The following is a 12,459-nucleotide window of genomic DNA, read 5'->3' as shown; positions in this document are numbered from 1 at the left end:
CAACCTATCTTGGCATTCGCCAATAAGTCGCCAGCAGTAAAGTCTTGGGGATAACTAGAGAGAGAGAGAGAGAGAGTCCGACTGCAGCAGAGGTAGGTACCTGAGGTGGTTGTAGTGTTTTGGATGGAAGACTTGAGTCAACCTTTCAGAAGTAAGTAATTATCAAAAGAAAGCACCAAACCGGGAAGGCTATGTAATACCTTTCAGAAGGGTTCTGAAATTGTTTTACCCTTGATATGCTAGACACCATCACAGGAGTCTCAACATAGGCCATGCCAGCCTTTTTTTCTTAGGTTGTCTATCTTGCCTAACTTATGGTGATTCAGAAAATCAACATAACTGTGGCCAGATCTCTGATCAGGTCTCCAGGTTGTTAATCTGCTCAGTTAGACTATTAGATGCAGCTGTTTGCAGCCTGATGTATAAATTGCAGGCTGGTTGATCAAGCCTCCTTTTGGGGGGGTTTCTGAAGTTCTTGCCAACACTTAGAGAAGATAGCCAGTTGTGCCCCTTATGTGTAGACTGTATAGAGTTGAAAAGTCTGGCCCTTTGATGTTGATAGTTCTCTCTGCATACCTATTGCACCTCTGCTTTTCAATGGGACTATTTTGCACATCCTGCCATGCTTCTTGGTCTCTGGTAATTTTATTTCCATGTGCAGTTTTGGAACCAACCCCTCTAATATTTTCAAAGTTTTAAGTTATTATGTATCTCTTTTTGCCTGCACTCTGGAAAAATACAGATTTTAAAATGTTAATGTCCTAATAATTTAGACGTTTTATCGAGTGGATTTTAGCAGTAAAGGATATTTGCATGCTCTCCAGGTCAACAATTTTTCCAACAGATGTTGGCTACCTTGCTGGAGTATACCTTGACAGTTATGGGGGGTTTGAATGTAATTTGGCCTACAGAACCTCAATTGGTCAGGGTACCAGGTTGAGTTTTTAGATGTTGATTGATATAAGTGCTCTCGTACACTGACCCTGTTGGGCAACTAATATGTTTTTTCCTAAATATGTCTTTCCATGGGAGTATCTAATACAGCAGCTGAAAATTTGAAAGGGAGCACTCCACATATCCTACACGGAGTGCTCAATTCCTGGTTGGTTTCAGTGATTATAGAGAAAAGCTAGTTTTGCAGACATGTCTGTCTTCCTTTTTTGCAACTAGTCTCTGTTGGGGCCTTCTCTCTGTTGGCATCCATTTATAGCTTGAGTAAACTTTTGTTTATTAAAGAGACTTCAGGATAATACTGTAAATTGTACCAGTTAAGAGATGGGTAGGAATCTAAAGTTCATTGCTTCATGCAGTGCTAGACTTTTCAAGCAGCTGCTCAATCTGTCAAAGCGCACAATGAGCAACATATATCATAGATAAGATATCACGATGGCGTGATTTTCTCATATATCCTATGTTAGATAAGGTCAATATCAGAACATTTTGAGTCAGTGTGCCTGTTCCTGGAGAAAAATAATGAAGTTTCCCAGGGTGGGGGTTGACAACATCAAACCTAATGCTGGAAGAGTAAATAAAAGTGGTTTACAGCCTATGAAAAACTGACAAATGTCTAGTAGTCTTTCGGAACCTTACTACATGATATATACGCCAGGCGTCGTAACCACTTAGGCAGTTGTATAAAAGGTACTTTACCTCAAAACGTAACCCAACGGGCATCAAATGCAGCAAGTTTTCCAGCGAACCCTGTAGGATGAGCATATGTCTGGTGTCAGAACAGCACCAAGATTGAACCAGGAATACCATCTTGTGTGTATCGTTCTCACATACCAGTCCGTCCTCCAAACAAAGAACCAAGTGATTCCATGCACCCGCCAAACCCCCTGTTAATGAATTAAAAACTGTTTACACACGACTCACAACTGATTTTGTTCGAATACTTCCGGAACAAGTGCTTCACTGACGAATTTTGTTCGAATCACAACGCTATAAATGCTTCACCCACGTACTACACATACAAATAATCGCGAACAGAACCTAAACACCTAACCTACCTTGAGGTTACCTTGAGGTGCTTCCGGGGCTTAGCGTCTCCGCGGCCCGGTCGTTGACCAGGCCTCCTGGTTGCTGGACTGATCAACCAGGCTGTTGGACCTAACCTATATTTGCACAATATGCTAATATATTATAATATTAATTTATATTTGAGAACATTCCCGTTTTGAATGAATAGTATGTAAAAATTTATGAATGTGTTTGTGGGGTCGACCGCTGGATGTAATGGACTTGAGTCAAGGACGGGGTTGTATTCTCACACACGTTATTGCTATGGGAGTCAAACAATGCTAATTACTCTCACAGTCCCATTATTACATAAACATTAGTCTTAACTTTCACTCCATAACGATACATGCTTTTGTGTTCTTTTTTTATTTACAAAACTGACTCTTAGTTTTAGTAAATTTATCAGGCAAACTACGTGATATAAAACTACTTCCTTTTACAAATTGCAATTAATTGATTGATTTAAGTGTAGTTTTGGACATAGGTAAACAACTCAACCCGTTGTTTACATACAACTCAACTGATTACGATGGAGCATTTTTCGAACAGTGCTTCGTTGACTACCCGTGTTCGGATCGCAACTCCATATAAGCTTCACTCACGTACTTTTTAATGCAGATAATTGCCAGCATAACCTAAACACCTAACCTCACCAGCACATAAACATGCTCAATATGCTATTATATAATAAATTAATTTATCCATACATGCAGTTAGAGCAGACAACATAAAAGTTAAAAGAGTATTTCTGGCCAACTGAACAATTGAGTTGTGGCTAAATGGTAACTAGTTATCACCAGGGTTGGTCGGTTGAGAATAAACAACGAGTTCGAGTTCAAGTTCAAGTTCAAGTACAAGTACATTTATTGAAACAATAAAGAAATACATCTCAAAGGGATAGAGTAGCTTAGGCTATTTCTACCTCCCTAAACAACGAGTTTACATAAAAATAAAGTGTTTTGACGGTTGATTTTGTTTTGTTTCTTTGTTGCTAGTTTATTATGCACCCCATACTCACCCTGTGAGCGGTAGCGCAAAAAGGATTACAAAAGGCTCAAAAGGTCTTTTATCAGGTCGAGTTGGCCGTTATCGTGCGGAACTGCCGGATGTAGGATGAATTAGTTAACATATAAACTACTGGCTGTGTTTAAGTACTTTAACTTAGTACATTGACTAAATATTAAACAGCCAGTAGTTTAAATAATTTGTAATTGTTTTGTCAAGTGTGGTGGTCGAAATAGAATTGTGAACAAAGACAGTTTACTGTACAGCATTTTTACTTGAACGCTGCCTGGAAGGAGGGAGTGAATTCCATTTGTCCTGACAGGGAGAGGTGGACCGCTCTAATTTGTCCTGCATAATTCTTTCTTAAGATAAGTCCTGTTGAGTTTTGTTACTAGCCATCCAGGTAACTATTGACGTTACGTGTTATTGCAACTTCCAGCTTGCTCCAGAATGTTATATTTGGTGGTAGTAACTCGGAAGTGGACATGATGTACTTTATTGTGGTTTTCCAAAGTGTTTACCATTTCTTGCATCAAATTTGAGGTTTTCCTAGTATATTGGGGTCGTAAATCTTTACTTCTGTCCAGAGGAAGTGTTGGATATGAACGGAAATGTCAAGAGGCAACACCAATGGTTATGTTTCGAGGGTTTTGTTAAATATATTGTTAATTATTGAACGTGTTCCATTCCTGTGGATCTGGTGTGGAGTTATTCTACCAATTCAATTTCTTTATTATGCACCACATACCGTGGGCGGGGGGGGGGGTGGAAAGGGTTAAATAGGCACATAATGGGTTTAGAAACTGAACCTCATAGTTCATTTAACTAAGCAAGTAACAATCTTTTGAAGATAGTTACACAATTGTAATTAGGGAGGTTCTTCCCTGGGGCCTGGCCAAGCCACCGTGCCAGGTTGGGTTTGTTATAATAAATTGTATTACTTGAACTAGGCCGTTCCTCGTGGGTTCGTGGGTAACTTACTAAAATTAATGATAGTATTCTTCTGAATAAAATAACCCATTTATCTCTCGCCCACAAGAGGCAACACTTGTGTATTGGGAAATTCTTGCCATCAATAATGAGACTTATACTGAGAAAGTGATGGATCATTAGGAGTCATCACACCATGAACAGACAGGACTCCAACCGTCTCAAAATGTCTACTACCAGTGTCTCTAAACTTATGTGAGCTGACAGAGTTTACATTTACTCAGATCTGCTTCATGCTTGTATGTTATCTGGGCCTTGCTTCAGACAGAAGCACATTAGTTATGTCTCAAGGAGTTAAGGTCAATCAAGGATGACAGTCACTTACAATTAGCGTGTCAACTTTGGATACATATAGTGGTTTGAGTGCAAGGTGTATGGTAAACACTTCTGTGTGTGGAGTGGAAGCTCAGTTATTTATACGAGCGCCCTGCTCTCAGTAGGCGGCGTCGCTCGCTCTCACACCAACTGCACTTCCGGCGGCACCAGTGGACTGGTGTAGGGAACCATCAGTATAAATAGTATGTGCGAAGGAGTACTCTGAACAGGCTCACCATTGCCCGTGCTACTTGGAACATTTTGTTCCAAGTAGCGAATCTTGAACAACAACAATAACGGAGTACTCTGTGACCAGAGCATCAGTTTGGCTTAGGGCATTGTACTTTGCTTGAAGTCGAGGCGCAGGTTGTTCATTAATCTTGTGAGGTTGGGATAGTCATTTGGAAAGGGGTGATCCCCCATGGTGCAGGAAGATGCCTTTGTTGTCTCTTGGCAGAGATCACGAACCTAATACATTTGCAGGTTTTGTAATCCACTTTGAAGGATGCTAACCTTCGATAAAGAAGGCCTGGAGAGCATTAGGGTGGGTTAGCCTAAGCATCTTGGTACCAATTAAGACGTTGGATACTCACACATGGGATACTGGGTTCCTTCCTCTTGTTTAATAATTTAGATCATCCGAGGATGATCCTCATGGCTTAGTCCTGCATCTTTTCCAGCCTTCCAAGGATTCTTCGGGTACTAGAGCAAGCAGGGCTTCAGTATAATAAATTAACTGTAATATATGAGGTATCGTGACTATCCTCGCAGGTATAAGGATAAGGTATCGTAACCATCCTCGATGGTACAGCAACTTCTGAATTCGAAAATAACGCCTATGGGCCAAAAAGAGACTTAGAAGGTGCATTAAAGGCATTTTGACTTAAATTGGCAAGAGGGTTGTTGAGCCTTAGTGTAGAGCTTCTTAGAGGTCACATTGCAGTGATTTTGGCCAATAGGTATAAGAGTGTGTTGCCTTAGCGGAGACATGGCGCACTGCAGTGGTGAAATCCATTGTTTTTATTTCTTACACACACACACACACACACACACACACACACACACACACACACACACACACACACACACACACACACACACACACACACACACACACACACAGAGCTCAACCCCCCGCAAGCACAAATAGATGAGTACACACACACACACACACTCTCATGTGCGTGCATGTACTCACCTAGTTGTGCTTCCGGGGGCTGAGCTCCGACCTTGGTCCTGCCCCTCAACTATCAATTAACTGATGTAAAAATTCCTGAGGCTATTGGGCTCTGTCATATCTGCATTTGAAACTGTGTATGGAATCTCCACCACATCACGTCTTAATTCATTCTATTTCTTAACTACTCTTGACACTGAAGAAATTCTTTCTAATGTCTCTGGCTTATTTGAATAATAATTTTCCACTTGTATCCCCTTGTTCGTGTACTACTCGTGCTAACTAGCTTGTCTTTATCTACCTTTTCAATTCCTCCGTGAATTTTGTAGGCGGTAATCATGTCTCCCCCCCCTAACTTTTATTTATATATTTTTTGTTTATATACATATAAGAGTTCTTAAATTCTTGTACAGTCACTAGTACGCGTAGCGTTTCGGGCAAAAAAATGAAGTTATTAAGTTAAGATGTTAAGATGAACTCTTCTGTCTTCTAGTGACGTGAGGTTTAATTCCGGTAGTCTTTCCTCATAGCTCATACCTCTCAGCTCTGGGACTAATCTGGTGGCATACCTCTGAAAGTTTTATAATTTCGTCTTTTGTTTGACTAGATAAGGACTTCCCACATACACCTCCAGGATTGGTCTGACATATGTGGTATACGAAGGTATAGAAGGTCCTGAATGATTCCTTACACAAGTTTCTGAGGAAGTTCTTATGTTGGCCAGCCTTGCATACGCCACTGATGATATCCTATTGTTATAAATTCCCTTCTCTCCAGTGTGGTGATGCCTCAAGTATCCAGCCTTGCAGGATAACAGCTGATGTAGTTAAATCGTAATAATATAAGTAACTGTTTAATATATCTAGAATTACTTGTTCATTATATGATCCTAATAACGGTGCATTCATGTTGTAATGTTATCTTCATTAATTACCGCACATTAGGATCAGTCCTTTCGTGAGACATTTCAAGTACTCTTACATAAGTTATGTCATCCTGTCACCAAACAGCACAGCCCCATGAACTCCCTGCGTCAGTGTCCTACACTCTCTGGCGAAGCTAACATCATCCCTAGTGTTGACTTGTGGCGGAGGAGGAGGAGGGGTTAGGTGCTCGCTGGGAGAGGTTGTGAGCCTTGGGATGTCCAATAGGCTCCGTTGCCCGCCCGTCCTCCTCCTCCCATTTTGGCTGTGGGCGGTGGGGAGTCTGGGGTGGGAAGGGGGCGAGGAGAGTGTAGCAGGTGAGTTACACTCCTACATGCCCCTACTCCCTCCTAACGTTGGACCGGCCTGACATACGCTCGCCGCTATATTCAACCCTGTCTCAACGGGGCATCTCCGCCTGGCTCTTTGACTGGCATTTATCGGCTTTTACCATTGAGGTTTTATAGCTAAGAACGCCTCGTGAGGCGGGTAGCGTGCATGAAGATATTGGACATAATTTGTTCAGTGTCTGGAAAGTGAATAATCAGAATGCGCTAAAATGTGAAGTGGTAGAAGCCAACTCCATACGCAACTTTAAATGGATATAACAGCCCAATAAGCTCTGGAATATATACAACTTTCGATTAAGGATTGAGAGACGGGACCCAAGAGCTGACCTCCCGCAAATAAAACTATATAAGTGTTTGTGAGGTCGGTGAAGGGGCCTGGTACATTATGAAAATCAAAACGCACGAGGCTACTGTACCTGGGGTCACACTGCTGGTGCCCACTGCCAGACGCCCACCATATAACCACTCTGGCTTTCCAGGGTAATAAGAGAGAGTAACTGGGCTGTTATTATCTTCCTCGATTTGTTCAAAACTTTAAAGCGATAATTGTTTTGTACTAGAGTCGTAACCAACCAGGTAACCGTCAGGGATAAGAGACGCTCACTGAGAACATTATCGTACTGTCGTAAAGTGTAAAATGTGGCCGCCCATGTATCTGGCAGCAACATGGGGAGAAACTATTCTATAGCTTACTTAATGACTATTTAGCAAATGTTGTTGATTTTCGATTGTTTATTTATCCCTTAATACATAAATAAACTTTTAAGTTGCTTTATAATTTTCTATGTATTTTAGTTTCGATTTTTGAATCTCCAAAATGCAAAATCATCCATCGCATGATCGGGCACTCGGCCAGATGGCAGGATGACATGCAAGTAGCGTGTCAGCATATGTCAGTAGAGATTAGCAGATCCAGCCCTAGCATCTCGCAAGACCTATTTCTGTACACGGAGGAGCAACCAGTCCACACTCTCTATCACCAGGACTCTATTGCCTGGTCGGCGGACCCGAAGACTCTTAAAGAACATTCTACAAGAGCCATCCGACTGTGAGGCGCCCATTGAGTTGGGGATATTAATGCCTGGCTACGAGCGGGCAGAGATAGCTTAATGGACCCGACATCTTGCACTCGTATCACTGGTTTGTTTACAATAGGAGACCTGAATGTTGCTAATAGTTCCAGGTAATGTTCTGGCTCGACTTGATGGCTGATCTATCTTACTGTTCCTGGCGTTTCTATTTGTTTATTCTCTCGGTATTACTGCGGATACTTAAGTAACGGGAGCCGGTCGGCCGAGCGGACAGCACGCTGGACTTGTGATCCTGTGGTCCTGGGTTCGATCCCAGGCGCCGGCGAGTAACAATGGGCAGAGTTTCTTCAACCCTATGCCCCTGTTACCTAGCAGTATAATTGGTACCTGGGTGTTAGTCAGCTGTCACGGGCTGCTTCCTGGGGGTGGAGGCCTGGTCGAGGACCGGGCCGCGGGGACACTAAAGCCCCGAAATCATCTCAAGATAACCTGACGGTAATAATAACAGGATAAAACCGCACAATTGTGTATTTCTGAAATTTATGTAAAGAATTTACACCAAGTCTTTCGCACTCTCAGATAAAGATTATTTATTCAGGGTAAGATACATCCATTGATTTACAGACATAATGATGGATTTAAAGATAGAGATAGTACATACAGTACCTAAAGCCACTAGTACGCATAGCGTTTCGGGCGTTGAAAGTGTCCTGAGTGCATTGTCAAGGTGATTAGCTTTATATGTGATTAGGACGAGACTTACATCTCAACGTCTAATCACGTTGATTAGACGTTGATATGTAAGTCTCGTCCTAACCTCAAACTCAGACCTTGACAAAGCACTCAGCAGAGTGCGAAAGACTTGATGTAAATTCTTTACATAAATTTCACAAAGTGTTGGGATTTTTATCCCATACTGCGGTTACTGTTAGTTCCTGGCACTGCTGTTATTGTTACAGTTCCTGGCACTGCTGTTACTGTTATAGTTACTGGTATTGGTGGATTTTGCGGTTACTATTGCTGTTCCAGCTGTTTCAGCAACATGGATAAACATAGTTATCATCAGCAGGAATGGATTTGCATGCAGTAGGAGTAAGGAGCGATAATGACATGGGTGAAGCGAGTCGGGACCTTGCAACTTATCCTTATCTTAATTTTATATTTCCTTTTGACTCTGTGATTGCTTTTATTGTTTATATCGGACTGTAAGCATAAACTATCTGGTTGATAAGGCCGTGAATCAGGAGACTGAGCCAGAAACTGGGGGGGGGGGGGGGATGGGAGGGAAGCGTTTTGTTAACTTAGGAAGCGTTTCAAGGCAGATAGGTGACCTTGAGTTGAAGGGGTGGAGACTGAAGTTGGCGGAAATGACGTGAGAATCGGGAAACTAAAAATAAAAGCAGATGTTGATGATCTTGCGGTAGAAGAGCAGTACGCTTCTTCTTGAATGTTTTTGGGAGGGTATATATTGTGTTTTTACCAGAGGTAGGGACACACCGCCGGTTATAAACAGTGACTGGACGGGGATGACTGAAGGTGTGCGTGTGTGTGTGTGTGTGTGTGTGTGTGTGTGTGTGTGTGTGTGTGTAGTTCAGATCAGATCAAGGGTAAGAATAAGACGGATGTGTTGGTACAGATAACACACACGCAAAGTCCAAACCCAAACTGCTCCGTGGTCGCATTAGGAGGAAAACAACACGTGATGAAACTGAGGAGAGGGATGGAAGGTTGGGATTGGGCGTTGCACTATCACAGAGAAGAATAAGGAAATGTGTGAGGAACTCAACAGACAGTTCCCAAGAGGTCTTGAAGATGAAGCTTGCACAGGAAATGTGCCAACCGAGCATCATTGAGGGACTTCAAAAGTACCAAAGATGAAGCAAGGCTGGAATTTGGTATAGTAAAAGGTCATGGGATCTGACACACTTTTAGTAGATACCAGAAGCGGGAGGTGAAGCGTTCTTGTTAGCCATTTACAAAAATAAACAAGTTAATAGATCAGGAGTTACCAGAAATGCTCAATCATTTATGAATACAGTTTTTTACTTTGATTGCCACCACAATTACTAATAACACAAGGGAACTAGAGAAGATGGCTTCTGACTCCTGCTAGCAGGCTGGGAGCGTTCCCTTCTCAGCTCCTGGTAAGCCTAACCCTACAATCGACTTGAGAATGGTCCAGGACGGACCGAAACGTCGTCGTCCCTGCACTTTCTAGTGTGTGGTCTGGTCAACTTACCCTACTAGTTTTTCCTCTGGAACACGACCTACCAATCGATATCCTCCCATGTTATCTATTGTTGCTGTTTGAACAGTTAACGATTGGTTCCTAGGTAATCTTCCCCTGTTCTTCTCATAGGACGTGTGTGTGTATATATCGAACTGCTGTTCCAACAGCTGACCTTTCTAAGGATGTAACCCACGACAGCTGTCAAAGGTTCCCAGGTACCTATTTACTGCCAGGTGAAGAGGTAAGGTAGTAATGAGGGTAAAGCGCTAAGCCAGTATGACTTTAGCACATGACAGGCATGAGCTGAGGAATCCCTGCAAATTTCTTTCTGTCCCGGCCAGGATTCGAACCTAGACCATGGAACCCACTTCTTTTTCTCTCTCTCTCTCTCTCTTTCTCTCTCCTTTCTCTCCTCTCTCTCTCTCTCTCTCTCTCTCTCTCTCTCTCTCTCTCTCTCTCTCTCTCTCTCTCTCTCTCTCTCTCTCTCTCTCTTTCTCTCTCCTTTCTCTCCTCTCTCTCTTTCTCTCTCCTTTCTCTCCTCTCTCTCTTTCTCTCTCCTTTCTCTCCTCTCTCTCTCTCTCCTTTCTCTCCTCTCTCTCTCTTTCTCTCTCCTTTCTCTCTTTCTCTCTCCTTTCTCTCCTCTCTCTCCTTTCTCTCCTCTCTCTTTCTCTCTCCTTTCTCTCCTCTCTCTCTCTCTCTTTCTCTCTCCTTTCTCTCCTCTCTCTCTCTCTCTCTCCTTTCTCTCCTCTCTCTCTCTCTCTCTCTCCTTTCTCTCCTCTCTCTCTCTCCCTCCCTCTCCTCTCTCTCCCTCTCTCCCTCTCTCTCCTTTCTCTCCTTTCTCTCTCTCTCTCTCTCTCCACACGCCAGACATCAGGGCGTGGCGGGGCGGGGCTGGGAGTGTCTGGGAGGAATGCAAGAAACGGATACGAATTCAATTTTGTTCACAACTTGTGTGATACTAAACATTGTTTAGTAATAATGCTCAGGATTTACCCAAGAAAATAACCTCAACAATTAACAGTCACAATACAATAAGTTGTATTAACTAATCAGGATTGTATACGTAATTGAATACTGTGAAATAAGGATAGGTTTCGGAGATATAGGTGTTAAAAATAATATCATTCCGTTAATACAAAAACTTCATTGAAAATCATTCACTGAGGCGAGCCACAGGAGGACAGAAGAAAATGTATATATGTACTTAGCATTGTAAATGTGTGGCCACGTCTGTGGTAGAAAATAATAATAATAATAATAAAAACTCAAAATTATGTAGTTTAAGCTGTAGCCTATTCCCGTACCTCTAATATAGTTCATGGTTCTACCTATTATTTACATGGATTCTGCCTACGTGTCCCGCCGACCTCCGATTCGTCAGACTGTTGTTGCTCTCTTTGCGCACGTCTCTATGTTAATTTGCATACGACCAGAATATTCGTATTAGGCTGTAGTGCTCCGTCAGTGTCTACCATTATGGTGAGTCGGAACTTAAATCTAAAACCAAATTGAGAAATGCAATTTGGAATATTAGTAACTTATTGTTCTGTTAGTACTGCGATTTAGAACTGACAAGCGAATTAAGTATACATAAATCTTAATTCAGGCCGAATTATTTGGCCATCTCCAAGGCGCGGAAATTTGAATTCAAAATTGCGGCCATGAATATTTTTTAGAACTAAATACTTAGAGTAAAGTGGTATATATGTGCAGGAGACAAGGGCGTGGGCGTCTGTTGAGATGTTTGTCAAGGGCGGGGGCGGGAGGCGCTGCTCCACGGGCTTAACAAATGTTAACTCAAGTCAGAAATGATGAAACACAAATTTGAATCGGGAAAAATCTTAGGTCAACATTCATGTTAACTCGAGTTAGTAGCTGGCGATTTCATTTGTTATATATATATATATATATATATATATATATATATATATATATATATATATATATATATATATATATATATATATATATATATATATATATATATATATATGTGTGTGTGTGTATATCACGAAAATAAACACGTGATTAAGAATGTGACAAAAGTAGTTATAAGGTGTGAAGGATAGATGAAATTGTTTATGTAATAATCTAAGTTGAGGTCTAATGAAGACCTTTTGTGCCCTCAGTAATGCTTTTTGCGCTACCGCTCACAGGATGGGTATGGGGTGCACAATAAACTAGCCGTCTCCGCCGGCAGCAACAAACTAAAGGGCGAGGCTAGGATAAGTTAGGTTAGGGCAGGAACCAGTTGGAAATGAGTCAACTTTTCACGTAACAAAGTATCAGTTACCCTTCCACCAGACTTGTGGTTCCCTAATTTTTCCTCTGGACCGAACTTTCGGAATAAGAATTTGCTCCCACCACCAAATTTTATATTAAGTTTTTTGTCATAAAAAACAACTCATTTTAGTGCTTG

The sequence above is a fragment of the Procambarus clarkii genome, chromosome 25 (assembly GCF_040958095.1).
Source record: "Procambarus clarkii isolate CNS0578487 chromosome 25, FALCON_Pclarkii_2.0, whole genome shotgun sequence".
Lineage (NCBI taxonomy): Eukaryota > Metazoa > Arthropoda > Malacostraca > Decapoda > Cambaridae > Procambarus > Procambarus clarkii.
The sequence above is the reverse complement of the archived record's forward strand: the minus strand, read 5'-3'. Positions refer to the sequence as shown.